The sequence below is a fragment of the Phalangium opilio genome, unplaced genomic scaffold (genome assembly GCF_054372755.1).
Source record: "Phalangium opilio isolate 3A_F unplaced genomic scaffold, DU_Popi_V2 ptg000088l_1, whole genome shotgun sequence".
Classification (NCBI taxonomy): domain Eukaryota; kingdom Metazoa; phylum Arthropoda; class Arachnida; order Opiliones; family Phalangiidae; genus Phalangium; species Phalangium opilio.
The window spans coordinates 5,133,653-5,156,397 of NW_028324193.1; the positions used below are offsets into that span (position 1 = coordinate 5,133,653).

A 22,745-nucleotide genomic window follows, 5' to 3' on the forward strand; every position below is an offset into this window, starting at 1 on the left:
AGCGCGTTCGCAGTTTCCGAATCGAAGCAAATGTGTTCGCTATTTCCGGACCGCATTCACAGTTTCCGGAAAATTCAAAACTTGAGGCTATCCACAATTCAACTGGCCACTATTACTTCATCTGACTAGTCAATTGTGCATTCCACATGAACACCAATCTGTATTCATTGGCTTCTTACACCACCATCTTCTGGGCGTTGTTTTTGTCTATCCCACATAGACACCAGTCTGTACTTACTTGCTTCTAACACCACCATCTTCTCGTCATTGTCCATCCCACATGGACAGCAGTCTGTACACACTGGCTTCTAACACCGCCATCTTCTGGTCTTTGTTTTTGTCCATCCCACACGGACACCAGTCTGTACTTACTGGCTTCTAACACCAACATCTTCTGGTCATTGTCCATCCCACATGGACACCAGTCTGTACACACTGGCTTCTAACACCACCATCTTCTGGTCTTTGTTTTAGTCCATCCCACATGGACACCAGTCTGTACACCTGGCTTCTACACCACCATCTTTTGGTCTTTGTTTTTGTCCATCTCACATGGACACCTGGCTTCTACTCCAACATCATCCTTAAGGTTAAGACATACGCGGCGATCAGCTAGGGTTACGAGAAACGTCTAGCCTCCCTAAGGTGGGGTGTCCACCAAAGGTTTTCGCAATTGCGGTTGTTCTTGCTTTTAACTGTAGTTCGACACCCTTATATACTACCTATTTTAGTAAGGCGAAGCAACCGGCGTATGCTTCATTTCAAACGCCAATATTAGTCAAGTCTCTCAAGAATGTTTAATTGTTCTTTTTTAAAACGATGTAACGTTCAATAAGGCGAATAACTAACGAAGAAAATATTAAATATTAATTATATTTATTTTAATATTTAAGATAATCTTGTTTCTCAATTCAAAATTAATACGAAAAGAGTTAAAAAGCAGTCTATGTTTTTGTCTGTGTATGTCCGTCCGTTGTTACAGTAGTGCGCTGCGTTAGAAGTTCGTTTTGTTTTGATGTGTGAAGAAATCCTACAGAACCATAATATTCCCTTTATCCTTAATATAAAGTGAATATTTTTCGTAATTATGATGCATTTAGTACTTTTGTAGCTTTGAAGCTCTATTTCATTTTGATATTCCAAAGATTTTTTTAAATATTATTATTTAAAATGGATGTTTATATATTACTTAAGCTATACTAGATCTGTTTATAGCATAATCCTTTCTAAACTGAATACAAGCACAACGTTACTATGTTGGTCAAATGAACTTTTATTTGTCAATAGGCCTAGTGAACCAAAAAGTAAACGCTTGGTTTTCGTTTCTGTAATGCAGAGACATTAACGGTTCAGAGTGAGCCGAATGTTAAACACACTTTTAAATAATTAGGCTTAAATTTTTTAATTATGGTGGAAATATGGGCCGCGTTCAACAGAGCCCAGCGCTGAGAACAGTGTCCTACATAACGGGATTTTGTTTATGAATTTTGACGTCATGGTGCTCAGCGCTGAGCTAGCGCGGTCTTCAAAGAAAATAGTCGGCTTTTTGGATAACGTGACGTAAAACGCGTAGTTCTCAGCTTGGCGTAAAAACCATGGAGGAATTAATACAAATAGCTTGATGATTCTGATGGGACTATAGCTATTTAATTGGCGTGAAATCAGTTGATCACGCGAGAATTTTAAGAGATATGTTAGTTTCTAATTTTTACCACTCCGAGTGATGTATGTCACGGAGAGGTTCTAAAATCGACAGGCATGTCGGGGTGTGTGTGCGTTTACATTACTATACTTATGAGGACCGCGACGAGAAAACACACCAATCCTGTGGGGACCGTAGTCACTTATGGGGACGCACACCCCGGTCTCCATTAAACCCAAAAAAAACATATGCTCAAATTAATTATTTTTTGATTTTAATTGCTTAAAATTAGTTTTTAAAGTGGTCCCCACAAAGGCGGTAAATTACACATTGCCGATTTTGTGTCACACACGGACTGATAATAGCGCCCCTTATCGGTCCTCGCAAGAACTAAAAAGCACACACTACTACTTCCGGTATGAGTGAAGGCCCCATAAAAGCGGTATTTTAACAATGATCATAAAAATTAAACACAAACGCACCGTTTTCTTTATTTTGAGAAGATAAGCACATGAATACTTGCTATCTTAACTAGCTCTTATATAAAACGACTAAACAATATTAGATACGACAACTTACGAAGTTTACTATTATTCATTTATATGAAAAATAGTAATTCAAGGTTAAGAAAAGGGTCCCCATAGCGGATGTAGTAATTCAAATTTAAACACAAAATGTGATTTATTTCAAATTTCAATTTAACAGAAAGACATCAAAAACACGAAGATATTTCTACTTCGTTATACGATATCTAGATAAATCGAATTATTTTCACCAAAAGCAAAAAACATGAAAAACCGTTGGCTCAAAGGTCCCCGTAAAGGGTTTAAAAGTCCAAAATTAGACACAGAATGGTGTAAATTATAAATTTCAAGAAAAAGGGTTTTTTTTGAATAATAATATACACGACAACCTTCGAAGCTAACTTGAATTTTATTCATCCATATGATAGATAATAAAACAACATTGGGAATGGGGTCCCAATAGCGGATGTAGTAATTCAAATTTAAACACAAAATGTGCTTTATTATAAATTTCAATTTAAAAGAAAACATCAAAAACACGAAGATTTTTCTATTTGGTTAATCGCATTATTTTCACCAAAAGCAAAAAACATGAAAAACCGTTGCCTCAAAGGTCCACGTAAAGGATTTAAAAATACAAAATTAGACGGAAAATGGTGTGAGTTATAAATTTCAATTACAAAGGTTTTTTAAATAATTTCAGACACGACAACCTTCGAAGTTTACTATTATTCATCCATATGAAAGATTATAAAAAAACGTCGGAAAATGGATCCTCATAGCAGATGTGGTTATTGAAATTTAAACACTAACTGGAAATTATTACGAATCGGCAATCTAGCTTAATTACCCGCCATCGGTAATGTAGCTTAATTTTCTGCAATAGGTAATCTAGCTTAACTTCCTTTAATCGGTATTCTAGTTTAATGATAATAATAATAATAATAGGCTTTTATTTAGGATATACCTTTAAGGATTTTCTTATTTACAAAAGTTTCTTGCGATTAAGTTAAGATTTTAAAATTAAAAATTAAAAAGAGAAAAGCTCTAATTTTTCTGCTATTACTCAAGACTAGTAAGATTGTTCAAATAATAGTTTATCTTATCAATAACAAGTTTATAAGATTGTTTTTGTTTGATGTCCATTGGGAGTCTGTTCCCGAGCTCTATACCCTTATGCTTCAAGCTTTTATTTCTGTATCTGGAGAAGTTTTCCGTATAGAAGTTATTTGTTGTGCCACGAGTTTTTACGTTATTATTTGTTGTTTGAAACCATCCTTCAATAAAGTCAGGGTAATAACTAATTTTTATTCTGTACATGTATTTCAGCACTTCTAGGTGCTAATTATGTTGCAGAGATGTAATATTAGCTTTTGGGCTGGCAGCTGTAAGTGAGTCCAATTTTTGCGCTTTAGCTATCATCTTGATACACTCTTCATGTTTAGCAGTTCCCCTGCTATGTTCACAAAGCATTCGTTAAGCATGTTTGCTACAGTTTCTGGATCTTTGTTTTTATTGGCCTTGTATTCCATCTCCGTTATAAGTTTGGTATTCTTTTGCTTGAGGTATGGCTTAATGGTTTTCCAAATATTGGTCGTTTCATTACTGCCGATTCCAATATTAATTTTGAAGTATCTTGTCTTCTCTTTATGGATAAGAGCGTTGACCAAGTTTGTCAGTTTCCTGTACATATTTTGGTACTTTTCCTTATGAGCATGGTTTACTGTTCTTGTCTTTGTCTTGAATTTGTCTCTTATGTGAATTTGATGTTTTATATTTGAGGTTAGCCACGGGGCGCTTTTAGTAGATACATGTTTTTCTCTTAGCGGAGCATGCTTGTCCAGGTGGTCAATTATTTCATTTTGTAACATCTGTAGGCCCCTTTCTGGGCTGTCAATGGATTCCTTAGCCTTGTTTAATTTTGTATGGAGTTCTTGAACGAATTTCGAGGTAATTTTCTTATGCAGTTTTATACTCATTTTCTTCCTTATGATCCATGTTAGGTCATGGTCAGATGCTCCACATGCCTTTACTATGACCTCTGTGATTCGTTCCGGGTGATTTACATAAATATGATCAATCAAACTTGTTGAGTTTAGGGTAATTCTGATCGGAGACGTTATCATTTGTATGAAATTCCCCAGTGTCTTGAGAGGTAGTCTTGCCTCTGCCGATAGCGCGGTGGCTTTGATGTTACAGTTCGTGTCCCCTACGATCAGAATTTCGTTGTTTGTCTTAAACAGTAAGAAATCAATGTTACTCTTTAGTTTAATGCCATAGACTTGTGCAGAGCTGTATTCTTAAAGAAACTTAATTAGATTTCAACCGAGGTTATCGACTCGCGAACAGACAGCGCTTGGATTCAAGCTTACTTAACTTTCTATAGAGTATTTCATCCATAAAACTTTAAATAGAATTACTCAAATTTGTTTTCAGCCACTAAACGCTAAAAATGCGAGTTTCGAATGTGCTGTCAATTTCTAATAAAACAAGGCATCATTGAAAAAATCGTAAATCGAGGTATTTTTGAAAAATTAAAATTGAATATACTTAACATAAAAGTTTCTGAATGGAAAGTAGAAAAGGACCTAATAGATAGTTTTCACACATGGAGGATTCATACCATTTACACCAGGAGACCGGGCTATCTGGCGGACAAAAACCCGTCTGCTTTTGTCCTCCAGATAGCCCTGGTTCCTGGTGTAAATGGTATGAATCCTCCACGTGTGAAAACTATCTATATAAAGATCTTATGTTCATTTAAAAACGTTTTGAATCCTAAGCAATTTATAATTTTTGGAATATACGGTCCAGAATTTGGCTTTTTTTTAATAAAAAATCCAATGTTATTTCAATGGGAAGTTTCGAGTTTTTTTCCAAAAAGGCTAATTAATTTTATGTTAATGAAAACCACCCTTGGCAAATTGACTTTTTATAAAATAAACTATTAGATGGATCTCTTCGAAATTTTTACCACATATTGTGAGTCCGGGTTGTTGTTCTATAGATTTTTTCAAAACAGTAAAAATAATACGAAAAAGGTTAAAACCAATCAAAAAACACCTCATTAATCATTAAAGGCTGTATGAAAACTTATGTAAGAGAGGTACCACTCTACTAGAATTATAATAAGTTTCAGATAATTTAATGACAATCAAAAACTGCATAAAGCCAATGCTACGGTACTTAACAATTATAGACCGATATCAAAAGGGGCATCAAACGGGCCGCTATCCTCAGTAGACTGATAGAGAGATAGATCCGGTGAGAAAGGGGGTACTACTTCAGCGGGAACGAGTACGCTCTGCCTGCTCAACCCCCCTTTTTAAATCGGTCTGCGGAAGATATTTTTAAAACGTCGCGCTTGCGCCGAGAGAAACTTAAACGAGCTTCAGTCTCAACTCAGAAGGTCGGGACGAGGGGGGAGGCGAAAGGGCTATAAACTCGTCTTGTTTGCTCACCGTAACGCGCGCTGGAGAAAAAATGAATTGTGGTAGCTAAAAATTGGGAACTTTTCTCATCCAAAGAGAAATATCACTCCAGCCTGAATCCCTTTTCATTCCCGCATTAATATTTTGAATTTTTTTTATAGCCAAAAATGTCCAAATTAGGCAACTCACAGCATTTTTCTGGATATTATATAATATAGCTTAATGGGTTGAGAGGAAATAATTCGGTTCGATATTTTAATCAAGAATTAAATCTTTCCAGAACAATTATTTAAAAGAAAGGTTTTTTCAATAAAATAGGTTCTAGCACGTAGTAAAAGTATTTGAATATTTTCTATTTATACTGAATTCGAAATCGTTATGTTAATCTCTATGGAGCTTAACATTACGAGGTGGATAATTGTTTGCGAGTTAGACGTTTTTGTTGCAAAATTTCGAATCATAGCAACCGTTTGAACTCCCCAATTAAAACCAAATTTCTCGTATTGATAAAACTGAAATTCAAATTGTAATTCATGTAATAGTTTCCAATTTCTGGGCCTTTGTGAGTTTAAAAAACTGTGGCCAATGATTGTCTATATGTGAAGTTTTTTAAGCACTGCGAAGAAAAACTCGTTTTTGTATAATATACTGTATTTCAATCTTTTTAGTCTAATACACTCTATAGAATGACAAAGGTTAAAAGGATATTTTTACGAATGGCATCGTCAATTAAACTTAGAATAGGGTTTTTAATAACTTCCTCTTTTATCAAAATATTTTTAATAACTTCCTCTTTTATCAAAATATTTTCAATGCTCATTTTTTACTGCAAAGTGTTCCAATGGTTTTTCATTTTTTTATTTTTGCACTTAAAAAATAATCATAAATTTTATAAATACCTGTTTAGTTGATATTCTATTTTGTGTTTGATTTGACTTATTACATCTATAATACTTTTATACCAACAATTTCTCACTTTCTTTGCTTTAAAGGAAAATTTGAAGAATTTATGATTCATCTTGAGTTTAACTGTGAAATTTTCATACCCGAGATGGCGATTTTTCGTCTTTTTTCTTTTAATGAATATTAGAAAACTTCCTCAACCAAACGCACGAAAAATGATTACAATTTTTGATGTAAACCTGTTTAAATGAAATGTTAATAAAATCCCGTATTGTGTCTAATTGTGACTATTTACACCTGTTATATGGACCCTTCTTCCAATCGGTTTTTGTGTTTTTGCTTTAGATAAAAACTGGATAGTTTCCGAAGGTATCGTATAACACATTAAAAGAGCCTCGAATATTTGATATCTACCTGTCCTGTTTCATTGAAATGCATAATACATCTCATTTTTGTTCAATTTTGAACTCATATCCACTATGGGCAGCCTTTTTCAAGCGGTATTTCATTATGTTTCTAGTTAGTAGTCTTTGTAAGTAAATAAATTCAATTTTCGATATATTCCCGTTGAATTGTAATTTTAATATCACCCATTTTACACTATTTTTCAGGTGAATAGTAAATTTCGTAAGGTGTCGTATCTAAAATTTTTAATATATACTTATTCAATTGAAATTTATAATTTACACCATTTTGTGTCTAATTTTGGATTTTCACACCCTTTGTGGGGACCCTTGACCCAACGGTTTTTCATGTTTTAACTTTAGATGGAAATAATACCATTCCTTAAGGTTTCGTATAACGCAGTAGCAAGAGCTTTGTATTTTTGATATCTACCTGTTTAATTTAAATTTGTGATAAATAAAATTTGAGTTTAAAATTGACTTACTACATCCCTTTTTCCAACGGTTCTTTGCTATTTTCCTTGTGGATGAATAATAGTAAACTTCGCAAGGTATGATGTCTAAAAGTTTTGATATATACCTTTTTAATTGAATATTATAATTTACACCATTTTGTGTCTAATATTGGATTTTAAGCCCTTTACGGGGACCTTTGACCCAACGGTTTTTCATGTTTTTAGCTTTAGGTGAAAATAATGCGATTTTTTAAGATATCGTATAACGAAGTTGAAATAGCTTCGTATTTTTGATATCTTTCCGTTTAACTGATATTTGTGATAAATAAAATTTTCTGTTTAAATTTGACTTACTACATCCGCTATGAGGACCTTTTTTAACGCTTTTTCATTATTTTTCTTTTGGTTGAATAATAGTAAACTTGGTTAGGTGTCGTAACTAAGATTTTTGATAAATAATGTACTATATATAAGAGCTGTGCGAGTCTTGATTTTTTGGTTTCGAGTCGAGCCTCCCGCCTCTCTATTTTCGGTTTTCGAGCTTCGAGCCGAGTCTCGAGTTTCTTATCCAGCATCGAGCCTTTAGCTGCATGTTGAAAATCTGGTTTCGGGCTTTTATCGCGCCTTAAATTTATATGGCGAGCCTTAACTACTTTCAATTTTAGATCTTGGTTTTCAATGCTACGGTTTTATACATTTAATTACTTTTCTTAGGAAAGAACACTATTAAGTCTTAAATATAACAGATATACTTTTTGACTATAAATACACTTGAATCCTATTATCACTTTTGTAATTCCCTATAAACAGAGAAAAAAACCACATGAAAATTGTTAATGAATTTTCCCATATTGGATGTAAAAGTGACAAATTAAACTTAAAATTGGATTTATTAATAATAATAATAATAATAATAATAATAATTTTAGAATACCACAAAAAATCGAGCGGTTTTAAGTGTAATAGGAGATAGCTCGTGAAATTTTCGACGAAAAAATGTATAACCGTTATAACAAGGGTCCTCATAACGCGTATAAACAGTCAAAATTAAACACAAAAAGGGATTAATTCTCAATTTGAAAAATAGAGGTATATATCAAAAATTTTAGCCTATTTTAAGTACACCATTGGGCATCTATTTAGATATTCTAAAAACATATGAAAACCCTTGGAACAACGATCAGCATAACGGACGTAAACAGTTAGAGACGAGATGGGACATTTCTGGCGCTATTAAATGTTTTATACCTTTGAAACAAAATTTCAAATTTCTGTGCATAGCATTATGAAAAAACTAAAAACCGTTGATTCTGGAGGTAAAAAGTCAATGTTAGAAACAGGTCCAGATTTATTCTAGATTTCAATTAAACATTATATCTAAATTATGATTCAAATTTACTGCATGATTCAGAATCTTAAGAAATTATCTAGTTTCATCCAAATTTTAAAATAGATTTCATATGGAATTATTTTAAATTTCAATTTAATATGTTTATATATGAAATTTGAGGCTATTTTCAGTGCGTTGTACCTTGGGAGATTTAATAATTTTCAACCAAAAAAATTTAAAAATCATGAAGAAAAGGGTCCCAAAATCGAATGTAAAACCTCAACAACAAAAACATTTTCGATTGATTTTGAAGTCTACTGAATTTGGAAGATAGAAGAAATACCTGGCGTGATTAAGTGTGATATTCATCTAAAGCAAGACCACGAACACCTGTAGGAAAAAAGGTCCCCACATCAAATGTAAAAACTAAAATAAAACACAAAGTGTGATTTATTCTCAATTTAGAAAAACAGATGTATATCTGGATTACGATTCTTACGTAGTTTATTACTTGATAACTCAAGAAATTATCTAGATTTTTAGAAACTGAAAAAACATGAAAAATCTTTGGAACTAGGGTTGCCACTGCGGATTTAAAATACCAAAATTGGATTTTCTATTTATTTCAAAGAAAATTGCATATATAAAAATATAAGGTAAATTTTAGTGCGCTGTACGACACCTTAATAAGAAATATAATGAAAAACCGTTAGAAATGAGGTCCTAATACCGGATTAAGAAAGTCAAAATGAAACAAATAATTGTATGTATTGTAACTTTTAATTAAATAGGTAGATACCAAAAATTCAACGTACTTGCAATACCCTAAACCTTACGAAGCTCACGTATTTTAATCGAAAAAATTATGGAAAAACGTTAGAACGAGGGGCCCCATAGCGGATGTAAAAATTGAAAATTACATATATTATGGGATGAATTATACACTTCAATTATAAAGGTATATATCAAAAACTCGAGTCTATAGATAATTCTTTTAAATCGAACTTATTGTTTAGGTCTAAGTTGAACCTGGACCTTGGTCACCCTCAAAACATCCCTCATTTCAATAATGGGCACCATAGTGTCAGCCTATTGTCCAATTCTGAGATTGCCTATACCTTTGATGGCTCGTTTGACGTGCGTTCGTAAGTTTCGATAGAAATGTATCCCTTAACATCTTCGGGTGGGACTACACTCTTAATTTGAAGCGGTTCCTCGGAATCCACATAAGCAATAAACTTCCTCATTAATAGTAATATTGTCAATTTTTCTTTCCCAATTTTGCATAATTTCGATCATTGACTCCAGAAAGTAATGTTTGTTGAGTAATTTCATCAGAGAGCTCAACATCTCCATTTGGAATTTTAAGAATTTTCATCAAACGCAAAAAAAACTTCCAAAGTCATTAAGAAAAAGGGTCCCAAAATCGAATTTAAAAACTCACACCAAAAACATGTTGGATTGATTTTTTAAAAACTCACACCAAAAACATGTTGGATTGATTTTTAAGTCTAATGAAATAGGAAGATGCGAAAAAATACGTATTTTGTATGTATATGTATTATTATGTATAATTTTCATCTAAAGCAAAGACCACAAAAAGCTGTAGGAAGTGAAATCCCCACATCGAACGTAAAAATTCAAATAAAACACAAAACGAGATATATTCTCTATTACAAATAAATGAATCTCTGATAACGATTATAATTTATAATTATTTAATACGTTTATAATTATTTAATACGTTAAGAAATTATCAAGACTCATCGAAACTACAAAACGTGAAAAACCAGGTATACAGGGTGTATCTGAAATGGACGTAGGAGCGGAAGTATTTGGGTTTCTGGGGCCAATATAAGGCAAAACTGTGGTATGACATTTTGTCGTACGCCAACCCATTTGGAAGTTACTTGAACCTAAAACTTGCTAGTTTGCATAAATCACAGCATGTTGACTTCGTCTAAAACAGTAGGAATTAAGTTCAAGATAAGGATGATTATTGCAAATTAGTCGTTTCCGGCTAAAACAAAAAACCCTCATAGCCATAGAGTAAATTTTTAAGGAGTTGAAAGTTCATCCGTTCCGTTCCGAGGTTAAGAACGAAAATTTCTTCTTAAAATTTTTCTCTGCTATTACTTTTGGTAGTACCTCGTGATCAGTGTAGGCCAATCACTAGCCTTTCAACCCTTTCTTGAACAAGTTAGTAGTGTGTGACCTTGAGAAGGAATGCTAGGTTTCATGAAGCCCACTCCTAAGTACGCTATTCAACATAGCGTACATAATTTGTTACGGGTGAAGTTTCGGGTGAGGCCCGAAGAAAAATGCCATTACTCCCTCACTGTAATTTTTTGGAGAAAGGAATGTTCCCTTTTTTGGTCACTTTGAACCGTAACATATTTTATTTCATTTTCAACATTTGGGTTTCTTCATTATTTGTTCATTTTTATAAGGATTAAATTTTACAAATTATGCATTTTACTGCTCAGTTTTAACAGGCGTTGCCCAACATCCCATCCCAAACATTCGCCCACTAACATTTATTCACGAATACCGATTTCGATAAGTTACAACATTAACCTAATCTTTAAACTAAATGCAACCTTTCGATTGTTTAAAGACTGAAGCAAAATGTCGATGTTCCTTATTAGTTTGCGCTACTTATCGCTGTAAGTTTACCGTTAGTATCGGCAAAGAGTAGAGTAGCTCCTCTAAAGGACGAAAGGCTCGAAATACCAAAATTGGAGCTCATGGGCTGCTTGCTTGGAGCACGTTTAGCCAGAAACGTTGCAAAGATATTTAAAAACCTGGAAATTCCCATAAAAATGTGGTCGGATTCAGAAGCATGCTTGGCTTGGATAAGAAGCCCAGCCAAAAACTGGAAACCTTTCGTTCAAAACAGGGCAGCCGAGATACAAGGGTTAGTGGATCCACAAAATTGGTCCCACTGCCCTGGAAAACAAAATCCGGCCGATTTGCCAACTCGTGGTATCAAAGGAAAGGATTTAAAGGAAAATACCCTTTGGTGGCACGGACCCTCTTGGCTTAGGGAAGACGAGTCCAAGTGGCCCGTAGAAAACAAAAAAGTCGCGGAAATAGAAGGCGTGGAGAAGGAAAGGAGAAAAGTCGTAATGACAGTCGGAGTGAGACAAAGAACAGGAATTCTGGAAATCATAGACTTGAACAGGCATAATTCATTAGACAAAATTATCAGAATTATAGCCTATCTGTACCGATTCAAAGAAGGAAAGAAAAACGCCGGCCCAATAACAGCGGATGAAATTTCAAGAGCGGAAATAAAATTAATCAAGGATGTCCAAATGTCGTCTTATGAAGAAGAAATAAAAGCGCTTCAAGAAAATAAACCGCTACCCAAAACTTCAAATATCTTGTCACTTAATCCAAGATTAAACGACCAAGGGTTATTGTGTCTCGGCGGGAGAATAGAAGAGGCTGAATTCAGCTATGCCATAAAACATCCGGTTATTCTCCACAAAAAAGAAAGATTGGCCCACCTGCTCATGTTACGAAGCCATGAGCAAGTAAATCACGAAGGCATCCAAGCCACTGTGACGCAATCACGTGAAAAATATTGGATAATTGCTGGAAGGCAATTAGCAAAACATATAGTAACAAGCTGTTACAAATGTAAAAAGTTCAACGCTAAGCCTTGCGACACGGATATGGGATTGTTACCTAAGGATAGGATAACGGAAGCACCCCCCTTTTCGGTAATCGGCATTGACTTTGGCGGTCCCTTGATGGTCAAACTCGGGGGAAAAATAGAAAAATCGTACATCTGTTTATTTACGTGCAGTGTAACGCGCGCGGTACACCTAGAGCTCGTACCGTCACAAAGTACCTACGAGTTTCTCATGGCTCTGAGAAGAATGATTTCCCGTCGCGGTATCCCAACGACCATTTATTCAGACAACGCGAAAACATTTAAAAAGGCCGAAAGTGATTTAAAATCTATGTGGGAAAATTTAAAAAGCGACGCGGTTAAACAATTCTTTGGAAAAAAAGGAATCCACTGGAAATTTATCGTGGAACGCGCACCCTGGTGGGGAGGACACTATGAAAGGCTAATAAAGTCAACAAAGGTTATCCTTAGAAAAACTTTAGGAAAGGCGTCTTTGACCTACCAGGAAGTCGAGACAATACTACACGAAACAGAGGCGGTCGTGAACTCGCGACCGATAACATACGTTTTCAACAACGCTAGCGAACCCGAACCATTATCGCCAGCGCATTTGATAATTGGAAAACGATTAACATGTTTGCCACCCCAAAATTCAAAACCTCTAAAAAACCCTAGCACCCAAACTGAATTTGCCAAAAGGCTAAGATATAGGGTAGCTCTCCAAGAAAGACTCTGGAAACGTTGGAGGCAAGAGTACCTCTTAGAGTTAAGAAGTGCCCACCACGTTAAATTAGCTAAAACCCATAGTCAAGTTAAAGTGGGTGACGTCATGATTGTCCACGAGGACCACGTACCTAAAGACATGTGGAAGCTAGGGGTAATAAAAGAAGTAATGGTGGGAAGAGATTCAAAAATAAGATCATGTTTGGTTAAAATGGGTAATGGTAGTGAGATCAAGCGACCAATCCAATTATTGTACGCGCTAGAGCTTGATGAAAATGAAAATGTATAAATGGTTTAAAATTGTAAAATTAATAAGCAAAAAAAAAGAAAAAAAATCCTAGTAATACTGTGTATTACTCGCGGGAGTGTGAAATATTCAAATATTTCTTTGTATTTTTTATTTTTTTATTTTTTATTTCTTAACTATCGAACTCTTAAAATCTTAAAAAAAAACACCTGTATAAATAAAACTACTTAACTCTTTTTTTCTCAATACTGTATCTAATCCTATTTTTTATTTTTTGTAAACTTCAAAAAATACCTTTGTGAAGCAAGAGAGTTGGGGTCCAGGGATTTACCAGTGACGCACGTGTAAGATAAACATCTTCGACGTCACGAAAAAAATGGGTGGTCACTCGGTATTCCCCTGGGCCACGCTCTCTAGCTATAAAAAAAAGAACCCTTTTGTACGGTCCCAGGATCGAGATTGTAGAATGCTTTTTAAAAATAAAATCAGAAAGCTTGCAAGAGTCAACGAAAAAGGATAGGCTCTCGAGTTTTTCTCAACCCTCTCCCAAATGGAGAAAAATACTTAGAAAAATTTTAAAATAATTAAACAAAACAAATTAAACGTATTTTTCAGTCGGTACGTTTATTAAATAATTAAGTCTCTCCCAAGAGCATAAAAATTACCCTAGAAATCCCAACCAAAACTATAAGGATTTTCTATATGGGCTGAAGAGATTTTAACGCAGCTAATGTGACACCAGTTTAGACAGGCCTCACATTGAAATGAGGGGTGGGTATCTTTCACAAATTGTGAGCAAACTGGGCAGGGAGAAAAGACATCTGTGGTGAGTTTCGGAGGTTTAGCTTTAGTTTTTGTTTTTTGCGCCTGAGAGATAGAAGTAGAAAGGTCAACTTTCTGAGGACCTCTTTTATTGCGGGAGCCTTTAGGACGACCACGTGGCGCACGTGGGGGGTTGACCTCATTATCACATGTAGAGTTACTGACTTGAGCTTTTTGGGCATCGGAACTTGGAGGAGGTAAACTAAGTATGTCACAGGTAGCATCATTGGAGATATCACTGGAGAGAGTACTCGCATTGTCATTCACAGAAGAACGCGAGATATCACAGGTAGCATCGTTGATGATATCACTTAGTAAAGTACGGGCAATATCATAGGCAAAAGCACCTGACAATTCAGTTGCCGGAGAGGAATTGTCACATATCAAAGAGTCAGACAAGGAACTATTAGTATCAGTATCACAGGATAAGGTATTTGCATGACTTTGATCATTAGGTGAGAGGTCACTTGAAGGTGTAGCAAGAGGAACCATTGTTCACATATAAATGTAGTACAGACTAAAGCCGAGGCTTAGGGGAGATCGCAGAAAGACTATTAGGCCTTGGCCAGGCCATCCTTTGAAACCGTTCAGAGATATTATAATGAACACATTAACGACTCCAATGGTTTTAGTCAAGCCTTGGTCGATCTTTCTTGTTTCTATGACTTCAACGTTAAACTTTAATTTTATGTATTATGTGAGAGCTTTTCTTTTAATTATGACTAAATTTCCGAATCCCGCGAACGTAAGTTATACAATTTTAATGTTGCCGTATCGCAATGCACACTTTGGTAACATCCTTGAACGTTCAATTAAATGCTACGTTTCGAAATTAGTAAACTTATAGCCAACTTAGGCCAATTAATTAATTATAGTTGGATTTCAGTAATAATCTAGTGAGTTGAACTACGCCTTTATTCAAGGCCAATATAATATGACTCTTGCTTTGATTTAAAATGACTTAAAACAACAACTTGCACATTGCTACCCATATCAACGATCCACGTCTGTCTAAAGGTATGAATTAAAAAGTGGCTAACAAAAATGCAAAACGCCATTGGATTTTGTAGAAAGTTGGAGTTTGAGAAATATTGTTGAAATTATTAACAGCCAAATTCACAACTAGGCCTATGACCAGGATATAAATTTGAGTTTTGATTCAAACATTAAACGTGCGTCTAAATAGTGTGGAAGAAAACTCGCGTGAAATGTTCAATCTGAAGAATTGGTAAAATTCAGGTAGAGTTGAGCTTTACATTTGGTGACATATTTCCTGTTTCAGTACTTCCTTCGTTGCAGGGGGCATGACTGTATGCAAAAGGGAGTTTAGTGAAGAAATACTGAAACCGGCAAGTATCACGTTGCAATTGGAATTCAAACTATATTAAATCAAAGAGGGTAAAAAGAACGGGAGCGGAATTAGCAGCTTTGGCAAAGCATTTTAGGACCACATAGGAAGTTCAGAGAGAATATTTCAAAGCCAGAACACTTCAGTCAAGCCTTCTACTACTCGTTTTTTACCTTCTTTGATTAAATCAGAAGATGAAAATTACTGTTTGTTCCTTTAAATAGATAAACATATTTCTTAAACTACACCGTTTCCTAAAGTCGTCACTTGAAACATCACAAACTTGTTATACAGGGTGTATCTGAAATGGACGTAGGAGCGGAAGTATTTGGGTTCCTGGGGCCAATATAAGGCGAAACTGTTCTATGACATTTTGTAGTACGCCAACTCATTTGGAAGTTACTTGAACCTAACACTTGCTAGTTTGCATAAATCACAGCATGTTGACTTCGTCTAAAACAGTGGGAATTAAGTTCAAGATAGGATGATTATTGCAAATTAGTGGTTGCCAGCTAAAAGAAAAAAAGCCTCATAGCCATAGAGTTTATAGTAAATTTTTAAGGAGTAGAAAGTTGTACAGTTGGTGACTCATAAAAGAACATCAATGTAAAACAACATGTTACGATTTAGTGTGTTGTAACAACTGACCGATACTAACGGTAAACTGACAGCGATAAGTAGCGCAGTCTAATAAGGAACACCGACATTTTGCTACATTCTTCAAACAATCGAAAGGTTGCATTTAGTTTAAAGATTAGGTTAATGTTGCAACTTATCGAAATCGGTATTCGTGAATAAATGTGGTGGGCGAATGTTTGGGATGGGATGTTGGGCAACGCCTGTTAAAACTGAGCAGTAAAATACATAATTTGTAAAATTTAATCCTTATAAAAATCAACAAATAATGATGAAACCTAAATGTTGAAAATGAATTAAAATTTTTTATGGTTCAAAGTGACCAATAAAGGGAACATTCCTTTCTCCAAAAAATTACAGTGAGGGAGTAATGGCGTTTTTCTTGGGGCCTCACCCGAAACTTCACCCGTAACAAATTCGGTACGCTATGTTGAATAGCGTACTTAGGAGTGGGCTTCATGAAACCTAGCATTCCTTTTCAAGGTCACACACTACTAACTTGTTCAAGAAAGGGTTGAAAGGCTCGTGATTGGCCTACACTGATTACGAGGTACCACCAAAAGTAATAGCAGAGAAAATTTTAAAGAAGAAATTTTCGTTCTTAACCTCGGAACCGAACGGATGACCGCTAATAAAACTAAAGAAAATTTGAGAAAAAACAAAAAGTGGAGGGTTTACTTAAAACTAAGAAAAAACTTCGCAAATAAATTAATAAACGATTAAACCTTAGTAAAATCCTAAAACTTTAGACCAATGACGTTTACTAACTGGCAGCAATATGCCAGCGTTGAGAACGACAGGAGACCTACGTGCAATGCCAGATGCAATGTAATGTACCCATAAGGAAATGTACACTCTTACTCCTTAGAATTATTCTGTGAAAATTGCCAATAAAAACGGTAAAAAAGGTTCTTTTAAAGGTTCAAAGTGTTTTAAAGCATGTAAAAAATTTGCTAATTTAATGGAAACAAGACGTCGCCGGTATGTAGTCTTGTACACAAACTAAAATGAACGCTTTTTCAACCTTTCTTGTTTGAAGAATGAAGCAAAATGTCGGTGTTCCTTATTAGTTTCGGCTACTACGGTCAGTTGTTTCAACAAACTAATCGTAACGTGTTGTTTTACAATGATGTTCGTTACTCCTTAAAAATTGACTCTATGGCTATGAGGCTTTTTTGTTTTAGCTGGCAACCACTAATTTGCAATAATCATCCTATCTTGAACTTAATTCCTACTGTTTTAGACGAAGTCAACATGCTGTGATTTATGCAAACTAGCAAGTGTGAGGTTCAAGTAACTTCCAAATGGGTTGGCGTACGACAAAATGTCGTACCACAGTTTCGCCTTATATTTGCCCCAGGAACCCAAATACTTCCGCTCCTACGTCCATTTCAGATACACCCTGTATATCAAAAGTATGAGGTTAATTTTTGTGCGTTATGCGATACCTTAGGAATATGACTAATTTGAATCAAAAACAAAGGTTATGGAAAACCGTTCCCAAACATAAATTTGGGGCTGTTAATAAGGTGTAAACTATAGCTGTTTTTAGAATAGTTGGCTGAACCTTCTCTGAACCTAGACTACATTTGACTGCAGACTCATCCTGCAAATTATTTAGCTAAAAAATCGATCTGCATTTTTCTGCTAAAGTTGATAAAGAGCTGCACTACAGCTGATAGTTCAGCTTAACTGACTTAAATCTAGCTGCAAAAGTTTTAAGTAGCCATATAGCTGCATGTATTAAAATACTGTAAATTGAATGTTTCTTTGGACAATTTTCAAGTTATCCCTGTTAGATGGTTGGAAAAGGTTTGCAAATGAGTCAAATTGATGATACTACAAAGAGACTGAAATCAAACTGTAATGGTAGCCCATGTGATATGCCTTAATATAGATGCACTCAAGCTTAGTAGGAAGGAGTTTGCAAATCTCATTGACTGGAATATAACATCAAATACATCTGTAAGCAGCCCTTAACATAAGATGCTGTATCTTAAAAACAGACTTTATGAAGCTGTGCTAAATTTCTGAACGTAATATCTGTCAGCCAATTAAAATGATAGCTATTGGGGCTAAAATAGGTGAAATTACATAAAGTTTTATAATTAAAGCTTATCACTATAAACACACTTCTATGTGATCTTGCGTCTTTTCGTTTACATGAGGGCCCTGAAAGGGATATAACAACTATAACGGTGCTTCCAATGGGGCTTCAGTGATTAGCTGTAAGTGAGTTGCAAAAGGGCTGTAAGTAGACTGCAGTTTGGGTGGAGATACCTGTCAGTGGTCTTTAGCCGCTTGGTTTATTGCATGTTTAAGTGCACTTGTACCAACGTGTATTACTTAATGTAATTCATTGTTACATATAATACTGCAGTGCCCTAAGAATCCTGCAGAACAGACAAGTTTTAATTACATTCATTCATCCCATCTTAACCGGGCACTGGGTTTATAGTAAGGAGTATTCTCCTTAAGGGAACTGGCAGTAGGAACAAAGAGAAGGGAAATAGGGAGAGATAATCGCTAGGGCAGCCGTGATCCATCTAGAGGGGAAAATTTGTGATACGCGGCGGCTCTTAACGCGCAACTTATTCGCGCACAGTTGATGTTATTGGTTCTCCTCTCTCTGGCTACTACGTCACCAAAATTGCTCGGAAAGGTTTAAAGGTTGTTAAAACGTACGCTTTAAAAATAAAAAGCCGAGGCTTAAGTGAAATGTTCAGTCAAGTTTATTTATCAGAGGTAATTTAAAATGGTTTACCACAAAAAATGCTGCTACTTGAATTGTAGTAGCAATACGCGATATTCAAGTAATCCAAAAATGAACGGGATAACTTTTAAACCATTTCCAAAACCTATAACCAAACATCAACAATGTGTGAAATGGATAAATAACTGTGGCAGGTCAGACCTTACTCCGGATTTAATTAAAAAACATCATTTCGTATGCTCAAGCCATTTTTCTAATGGTGATAATGATCCATTAGCAGGATTTGGTGTTATATGTTTACAAGTAAGATATTTTGAATATTTTCCTAAAACATTACACGGCTCTAATCTTATACTATCTATCGTTAGGATTATACTGAAAAATTAAAAGTGCCAACTCCTCTGATAAATAAATAACTCTTTGCTTAAAAAAGCCCACTTGGCTCTAAGTTGGCTGATCATTTCACTTAAGCCTCGGCTTTTTATTTTTAAAGCGTACGTTTTAACAACCTTTAAACCTTTCCGAGCAATTTTGGTGACGTAGTAGCCAGAGAGAGGAGAACCAATAATATCAACTGTGCGCGAATAAGTTGCGCGTTAAGAGCCGCCGCGTATCACAAATTTTCCCCTCTCCTCAATACGGATGGATCACGGCTGCCCTAGCGATTATCTCTCCCTATTTCCCTTCTCTTTGGTAGGAAGAGCTTCGGGGTGTTACACCTTATTAGAAAGCTATCATAGGTGCTGTTTGAACGTTTAAATTTTAATTCTGATATCAGAACAGTAAATGTTTCATTCTCATTCTAGAACATTTAAACATTACCTCTATTATTAGAACATTAACATAATATGGTTTACGGAAAATTAACGAGATATAGTTTAAAATCGGTACATTTCTGAATCATATTCTGAAAGCAGAACATTAGTTAAAGGGTCTGATATTAGAACATAACGGTTCCATGTCTAATTCCAGAACATTGTTGGTTTAATCTAGCTTTATGGACAAACCATTTATGGTTAATTTTGACTAAATCGATTTTCAAACCATAATACACCTAAATTTTAACTATTACTGGTATGATGTTTTAGTTTAAACCATGAAGAGACCATTTTTAGACCTCTAGTTTCTACAGTGTGTAGCGAACTGAAAGTGGGCTGGAGCGATCATTAAGTAGAAGAGTAAATCATATTATAAATTTATGTTAAGAAACTGTATAAATTGTACAATATATACATTGCATAGACTTTCCATTAAGGTATTGTAGAAAACAGTAGAATCACAATTCAAACGCCTTTACAAGATTTTCTGAAAACTTTAATAGGTAATTAGCAAAAATCGTATAGAAAGTTGTGGAAAATAAGTTAAAATAATTTATAAAATTTCTATAAAATATGCTTATAGAATATAAACATAACACTTACAGAAAAACGCAAGGTTTCTGTTTTATATAAAGTCTATAAAATGAAGATATAGAAAGTTTAAAGATAAGTCTATAGAAATATCAATTGGAATAGAGCCCCTTACGCACTACACTCTATTGAATTTTTATGGAAATTTCATAGAACATTTTCGTACGGGCAATAGTCAGTGAGAGGGCTTCAACTGGACTACAATTAGCAGAGGCAGCGCTGACCCCGATTCTACTATATTTTAGCCAGCTGGTTACCGAGTTGCAGTTTTTTTATATATTGGATTCATTGCTGCACTATTACTGCCTGATAGCCTAAGCGCAGCGAAGAAGAAAATTATTCAGGTTTTTTTTGGTAAGGCTCGTATCCTTTTTGCAAGCCCACATTTGACTGGTGTAAATATTAGTTCCACTTTTGGGCATAGAAAAAAGTATAAAATATTTGGAGTTTTATTTTTACTTTTACTTTTGGCCCGTTTTGGGTATAGAAAAATACGATTGAATTGAATTATCAAAGCGATTGTCAGTTCACGTAAGTACTTTTAATAAGTGATAAAAGGATTCAAGTGTATTTATAGTCTAAAAAGTCTATCTGTTATATTTACGACTTAATAGTGTTCTTTCCTAAGGAGAGTAATTGAATGTATAAAACGATAGCATTGAAAATTAAGAGCTAAAATTGAAAGTCGTTAAGGCTCGCCATAGAAATTTAAGGCGCGATAAAAGCCTGAAACCATATTTTGAACATGTAGCTCGAAAACCAAAAAATCAAGGCTCGCACTGCCCTTATATATAGTGCATTATATATCAAAAATCTTAGTTACGACACCTAACCATGTTTAACCAAAAGAAAAATAATGAAAAAGCGTTAAAAAAGGTCCTCATAGCGGATGTAGTAAGTCAAATTTAAACAGAAAATTTTAATTATCACAAATATCAATTAAACGGGAAGATACCAAAAATACGAAGCTATTTCAACTTTGTTATATGTTATCTCGAAAAATCGCATTATTTTCACCTAAAACATGAAAAACCGTTGGGTCAAAGGTCCCCGTAAAGGGCTTAAAATCCAAAATTAGACACAAAATGGTGTAAATTATAATATTCAATTAAAAAGGTATATATCAAATCTTTTAGACACCATACCTTAAAAAGTTTACTATTATTCATCCACAAGGAAAATTATAAAGAACCGTTGGAAAAAGGGACCCCACAGCGGATGTAGTAACTCAAATTTAAACTCAAATTTTATTTATCACAAATTTCAATTAAACGAAAACTTAAGGAATGGTATTATTTCCAACTAATGCAAAAAACATGAAAAACCGTTGGATGTTAAAATCCAAAATTAGACACAAAATGGTGTAAATTATAATTTTCAATTAAAATAGTATATATTAAAAATTTTAGATACGACACCTTACGAAGTTTACTATTCACCTGAAAAATAGTGTAAAATGGGTGATATTAAAATTACAATTCAACAGGGATATATCGAAAATTGATTTTATTTACTTACAATGACTACTAAAAGGGCCGGATTAAGCAATTTTGCACCCGGGGCCGAGATAGTGTGCGCGGTATAAACGGAACAGCAAATGTCCCTAAGGGGGAATAGTTAAACTCAATGCGCCCCCAACAAGCCTTGCAACCGGGGGCCAGTGCCCCCTTGCACCCCTTTAATCTGGCCCTGACTACTGATATTCATCATTAAGAAAAATAATGAAAAACCGTTTGAAAACTGAAATAAAAGAGATAGATAATAATAATAGTAATCTAAGCTTTGTCTACGAAGGGATTTCCACACTAAGCCTGTGACTTATTTACAGGTGGGTCCCTTTACAACGCATAGAGGAGTGGTGGCTAGCCCTTTTCCCACAGCTAACCTACAGCGCCCTATACTAACTATTACCGTTAACCTCAGCAAGTTTTGATATCCGAGGCTCTTTTAAATTGTTGTACGATACCTTCGGAAATTATCCAATTTTTATCTAAATCAAAACAAAAATCTTTTGGAAGAAGGGTCTGTAAAAAAGGTGTAAATAGTCACAATTGGACAAAATATGGGATTTTATTAAACAGGTTTATATCAAAAATTCTAATCATTTTTTTGCGTTTAGTTGCGGAAGGTTTTTAACATTCATTAAAGGAAAAAAGACGAACAATGTCCATCTCGGGTATGAAAATTTGGACTTATTTTTAATTCTAATAAATTAAGGAGACGCAAAAAGTGTTAGTCAAGATAAGTCAAAAATTGTTGGAATTAAAATATTATAGATGTAATAAATCAAAGAAACACAAAATAGAATTTACTCTAAATATCAATTAAACAGGTATTTATCAAATTTATGATTTTTTAAGTGCAATATATAATATCTAGCTACATCCTAAATAAAAAATATGAAAAACAAACCATTGGAACACTTTGCACTTTCTTAAGGAAGTAAGAAATTAGCATTGAAATGGGCTCTTTGAATAATTTAATATAAGAGGAAGTTGTTAAAAAGCCTATTTTAAGT

General features: G+C 34.6%; 1 long non-coding RNA gene across 1 annotated transcript; it reads left to right on the forward strand.

Annotated features, from left to right (window-relative positions):
* The first annotated feature begins 6,979 nt into the window (after window positions 1-6,979).
* On the forward strand, window positions 6,980-7,390 carry LOC149649544 (uncharacterized). Its single transcript, XR_016371678.1, has 3 exons — window positions 6,980-7,032; window positions 7,112-7,132; window positions 7,268-7,390. It is a non-coding gene; the product is annotated as an uncharacterized LOC149649544 (long non-coding RNA).
* The last annotated feature ends 15,355 nt before the right edge of the window (window positions 7,391-22,745 follow it).